Raw genomic sequence first — 6,261 nt, 5'->3', positions numbered from 1 at the left:
TTTTAAGTCGACCAGAATCATAAACAAGAGGTATCATATAAGCACATCATTAAAATCAATATATCAATCATGAAGGATACTAAGCACTGACACTTAATCAGTCAGTAATTCAAGTAGTTGACACTCCATCAACTTTCATGTCCATGTAGAATCACCACTTCATGCCACTCCATCCACCTTTCACCCCCTACCAGGCCCACGCGCCAACAAAATTTCAAGAATTGGTATTACTCGAATATACCCAAGACAGTATTGATCCAACAAATATACATTACCTAAGGTTTGCTAATCGAGTTGACCAAACCCTTGTTGGCTCAACCTCGAATAACTAGCCGTTGGGTTTTTGGGGCCCCTATGTATCAATAATATCATGTCACGTTTGCTTGTAATAATAACAATTCAGTAGGATCGAGTGTGATAAAGTACACACTCGCCCGTTCATGAACAAGTTCAAAAGAATGACAGTTCATAGTCATATCATTCTTAAACTCATTAACATATCAAACATTTATATAGTGTTACCATGCACTTAAAACACTCACCAAAAGCACTTAAGCGTCCATAGAAGGATAGCCTGCACGTTCAGTTTGCAACCTTGACAGATAAATGCAACATATAAGTGAATCTTTAGTATTCACCAAATCAATTCACTTAAGCACGAAAACTTTGCTTTCAAATTAGTCGACTTTAGTGTCCTAGACACTTCAATTCATTCAAGATTTCAAATCGACAATTCAAGCAAAAGATTACAACTTTCCAATCGGACCAAAGCATTTCGTTTAGTTTGAACAAGGTTTTCCACTCCCACAAGTTTTCTAGCAAGCAATTCATAGCAAAAGTCCATTTTTCAAATACTTACATTCGTAATTTTTGTCCCAAAATCATCTTATAAACAAGGATCATAGTTTAATAAGGTTTCTTGAACTAAACCAACCAAAACTCCATTAAAACAAAGATCCAAAGTCAAATCAATTTATAAAGTTGTCAACCACTAAACTTTGGAGAAAATCTTACTTTCCTCCCTTTTAACTTCAAATTTTTTATCCAAAATCATTATACATACCAAGATCAAATTCCAATAGAGCATTTTGAGCTAAATTCCACCCAAAACAGTTTTTAAAATAGAAAAATTAAAGTTGGAATTTTAGCTCACAAATTCAGCCAATCTTATGCCATTTTTCAGCTTTTTGCAACCTTACTTGTTCCAACAAGATAACCCACATTACCACTTCATTTTGCTACAAATTTTTGAACATGCTTCAACCAACATACATAGAATCAAGTAGCATCAATTTCCTAAAAAAAATTCCAACTCAAGTGTACAAACAAGCCTCAAATTCAAGGAAGGTAAAGCTGAAAATTTTGTCCATGATAATTGGCCATCTAAACCAAAAATTTCAGCATACATAATCTTCAATTTTCACCAACAATCACCATAAATCACACTCAAATTCTCAAGGGTTTCATCAATCATTAACCCTAGAATCTCAAGAGACAAGAATCTATCATAAATCACACTCAAATCCTCAAGGGTTTTATCAATCATTAACCCTAGGATCTCAAGAGACGAGAATCCATCAATTTCTAGCCAAACATACCAAGATTAAAGTAAACCAAGATTATTAAAGTATCTAATACTAAATTTCCATAAAACTTTCAAATCCACAATAGGTTTTCCATAAATACCATAAATCCACTAAGATCTAGTCCAAAATTGCTTGAAAAGTTAAAGAATGAAGTAGATTAGCCACTTACCTCTTCAAAATTTCAAACCCTAGCAGGATTAAACCAAGAAGATAGAAAGATCCACTCCTAGGAGCCTTCTTCTCTCAAGATCTTCCAAAGTTTCAAGTAGATTGATGAAAGGGTAGCTTGGATCTTCAAGAATCTCAAGAAAATTTGAAATCTCTCACTCTCTCTTCCTCTCTCTATTTTCGGCCACCCAAGAAGAAGAAATGAAGGCTTTGGGTTGCTTTTGGAACTAATATACAAGCCGCAAGAAGATTTCTCTAAGTCAACTTTGAATAGTGCCCCAAATAGTGTCCTCCACTTAAGCTTTCTTACTAACAATCCTTAGTTTTTCTAACTTTTTTTAACTCTCAAAATCTTTCTTAACTTCACTAATATCTCTACTTACATTCTTTTAGGGTTTTGGCCAAATTCACTAATAAGTCATGAAATTAACAATTTTCAAGAAATTAATCACTCGAAGGTTAAAATAAGCAAGTAAAAGAAACTCATTTATCAATTAACAAGTAAATCACTTAATGAATGCAAATTTTACAACAATATAATTTAAATAGAAATGCAAATAGTTGGGAGGTGAAAAAATAATTTTTCTAGGTCATCACAATATTCCAGTAGTCCTTTATAATCATAGTAATCATCATGATTTCCCGCTTGAGAAAATCTTAAAGTTCTACAAGAAAATTAGCTTTTAGTGATAAAAGAATCATACTACTATTTCTTTGAGTTGGAGAATGCAGGATATCAGATTCAAAGGGGATGTATTTGTAAAGATTAATGCTTTGTATGCTCCATCATAGGGGTGCTTATTTTTTATATGTCTGAACAAAGGTGCACGTGCCAAAATGAGGAAAATGTTGGTAGACTTCTTTTGTAATTCAGCAATGGATAGAGAGATTTTTGCCAGACAAGAAAGAATGGATGAGAGCCAAAACTTTGCTTGGCTTGTTGAGTGGCACTAGATGACCTGCACCTCTGATAAGTGAATATTTAATGTATATTTTGTACAAGTTTGGCATGAACTTTTGGTATGTTTTGAGAAGATTAAAGCCATATTTGAACTCTTTTGGTGATAATTGATTAAATATTATTTAAGTGTTCAAAACTAGATAAATGAGTGGATTAATGCGTTAATTTTGTGAAATTGTGAAGGATATCGATGTATGAAATTCATGTATGAGCTAACAGAAGTGTAAGGATTGTCCAGAGGATAAAGTAAACAAGAAATTAGGAGCAAAAATGAAGAAAAAGGAAAAGAAGTGAAAAACTGGAAAATACCAGCACGGATCCGAACTCGGATCCGTGAGAATAAGGACCGATCCGATCCCTCGTCTGTACTTCTGGAGCAGTGTATCCGAGTACAAACGATCCGAGCTCGGATCCATCAGAGAAAGGCCTCGGATCCTAAAGATCTGAGCTCGGATCCATATTCAACCCTCGGATCCGAGTCTCGGATCTGTCTCTCTCTTCAGCAAGTGGCACAGCCGTTTTCCTTTACCTTTCTCACAACTTTTCCAGCTATTTTGAGGGACAGAAATCGGTGGCACATGCTTCTGCAACAAAAGAGAAGACCAAATGAGTTGTAGACAAAAAGGAAACATCATATCTTTGACTTCTTTTTACAAAATCTGAGTGGAGAAAATTATGAAGTGAGAGGAGTAGACTTTCTACCACTTTTTATGCAGAAACACAGGGAAGAAGCCAGGGGCACCTACGTAGCTAGTTTTCCTTCTTGTAACTAGTTTCTCTCTAGCTAAGAGTTCTTGGAGAAGCATTTGGAGTTTTCACTTGTAATCATCTTGTGCAAGAACATAGTAGAATTTGAGGGCTTCACCATCAATTGGCTAAGCTTACTTTTATCTTTTTTGTACTTGTACTTCATGATGTTTTGCATTAATAAACTTGTGAGTTTGATTGTTAAATCATTCATGAGTAGCTAAACTCCTTAATCTAGGAAGTAGATGAAACTTATGGCTAAATAATAATAATTGAATGTGATTTACACTTGTTATATCTCGTATTAACTTGTCTACTTGTGTAGCTGTGATTACTTGTTATTGATTGATCACCAATAGCATGTTATAGTTGTTATTGTTCAATAAGAATTGGTGGTAATAATGGAAACACATGAGTAGAGCTTAAGTTGTATGTTCATGAAAATAGATATACACTTAAGTGGATTTTTCTAACATTTCATGAAAGAAAACAGAGTAGTAGTAGTATTTCACCATAAAAATAGGGAAAACTATTTTGCTCTAGGCCATTTCATCATGAAAATGAGATTTTGTAATATTGGAAATGAATCCCTGGTTAAACAAAAAAATAACAAGAGGTAAATCTATTCATTTATGTTGTTTATGCCATAAGTGGAATCTACATCTCTTGATTCAATCTTTAGTGAAATTTCTCCATTTGCATTTAGTATTGATTAAACCAGATTTGTAGACAATAACATTATAATTTTCTTGCTCAGATTTATTATAAGTCTAAATAGTAGAGAAAAATAAGGGTCTAGTACTTGTTTAATTTGCTTCTCGTAGGATCGACCCGATACATACCCTACATTATAATTTTGGCCTGTATACTTGTAGTCAACGGGTATAAAATCGGATTTAAACTTGCATTGATATAAAAATTGCGTCAAGTTTTTGGCGCCGTTGCCATGGAGCGGCAATATTAGAGCCTAATCATCTTTATTAATTTAGACAGCTTTTATTTTTATTAGTTGAGCTGATTATATTTAATCCTACATTGTAATCAAATTTTGACAATTGAAGTTGCATAATATCTATTATTTCTATTTGTAGTGTATGCACCAGGTGTTTCGAGAAATTGCACTTTTCGATCCAGAGATTGAGAGGACACTACATAGACAAAGGAGGAACACACCACAGCAAGAGGAACAAGAGATTTGGCAACCAATAGAGGAAATATTAATAGAGCTTCCATTTGAAGAAAAAATGGCAGAAAACGAAGCAAATAGGCGAGTTCTACGAGATTTTGCTCTACCGGGAACACAAGGATCTCAAACGAGCATAGCAAGGCCTTCGGTAAATGCTAACAATTTTGAGATTAAATCATCTCTTATCCAAATGGTTCAACAATCTCAATTTGGAGGTAATGCAGTAGAAGATCCTAATTCACACTTAGCTACATTTTTTAAAATTTGTGATACAATTAAAATGAATAGAGTTAGTGATGATACTATAAGGCTAAGATTGTTCCCATTTTCATTGAGAGATAACGTCAAACTTTGGCTACACTCTCATGCTCCTAATACTTTCACCGGATGGGATGATTTATCAATAGTATTATTGAATAAGTATTTTCCACCAGGTAAGACTGCTAAACTAAGAATGGATATCACTAGTTTTAGCCAATTGGAAAGTGAATCATTATATGAGGCATGGAAAAGGTTTAGAGATTTGCTTCGGAAATGTCCACATCATGGACTGCCGGAGTGGTTAATCGTACAAACCTTTTATAATGGTTTAGTTTTTTCTACTAAAACTATGATTGATGCAGCTGCAGGTGGAGCTTTAATGGAAAAATCACCCCAAAAAGCTCAAAATTTGATAGAAGAAATGGCCGCAAATAACTACCAATGGGCTAATGAGAGAGGTAATACAAGACGTCACGCAGGTATAATAGAAATGGACACTCTCAATATGCTGAGTGCTCAAATGAATAATGTGATGAAGTTGCTAAGTAGATAAGGTGGAATTGGTCCAAGTTCATCTAATGCACATGTAGCGTGTTGTTCTATATATGGAGGTGAACATAATACTAATGAGTGTGTTGATTCCAAGCAGGTACAATTCATCAATAATTACAATCGTAATGCTCAAAATAACCCCTACTCGAATACTTACAATCCAGGGTGGAGAAATTATCCAAACTTTGAATGGAAGGATCAAGGAAATCAACCAAGGCCAGCCCAATCCACCAGGATTTCAATCAAGGCTACAACAAGCTGAAACTAAACCTGGTTGGGAGATGGCAGTGGAAAAACTAGCAAAAGTTACTTCGGACAGATTTGAGCGAGTAGAAGGAAAATTGGACCAACTCACTACAATGTACAGGAATGTAGATATCCAAATTGGTCAAATTGTTAGTTCTTTGAATAATCGAAATCAAGGAGAATTACCTAGTAAAACGGAGGTAAATCCTAAGAAGCATGTCAAAGCCATTACTCTTCGCAGTGGTAAGCAATTAGCAGATCCTCCAGTGGTGGAAGTTGAGAATGATGAGAATGAAAAATAAGAAGAAAAACAGAGGAACCAAGAGGCGATAGTGGAAGAAAATGACCGGGAGAAACCAAGAGAAAATCAACCATCATCTTCCGCTACCATTCCAATACCTCCTGCGGTTCCATTTCCACAAAGATTAAAGCAGAATAAGTTTGATAGAGATTTTGAAAATTTTATCAAACTTTTCAAACAATTGCACATTAACATTCCTTTTGCCGATGATATTTTGTAAATTCCATCTTATGCAAAATTTCTCAAGGAAATC

At 34.6% G+C, this 6,261-nt stretch overlaps 1 non-coding gene across 1 annotated transcript; it reads right to left on the bottom strand.

Annotated features, from left to right (window-relative positions):
• Positions 1-5,093: 5,093 nt before the first annotated feature.
• LOC140038203 (small nucleolar RNA R71) lies at positions 5,094-5,200 on the bottom strand. Its single transcript, XR_011841998.1, has one exon. It is a non-coding gene; the product is annotated as a small nucleolar RNA R71 (small nucleolar RNA).
• Between the last annotated feature and the right edge of the window lie 1,061 nt (positions 5,201-6,261).

This window comes from Coffea arabica, chromosome 3c (genome assembly GCF_036785885.1).
Source record: "Coffea arabica cultivar ET-39 chromosome 3c, Coffea Arabica ET-39 HiFi, whole genome shotgun sequence".
Lineage (NCBI taxonomy): Eukaryota > Viridiplantae > Streptophyta > Magnoliopsida > Gentianales > Rubiaceae > Coffea > Coffea arabica.
This window is presented reverse-complemented; position numbering and strand designations above follow the sequence as displayed.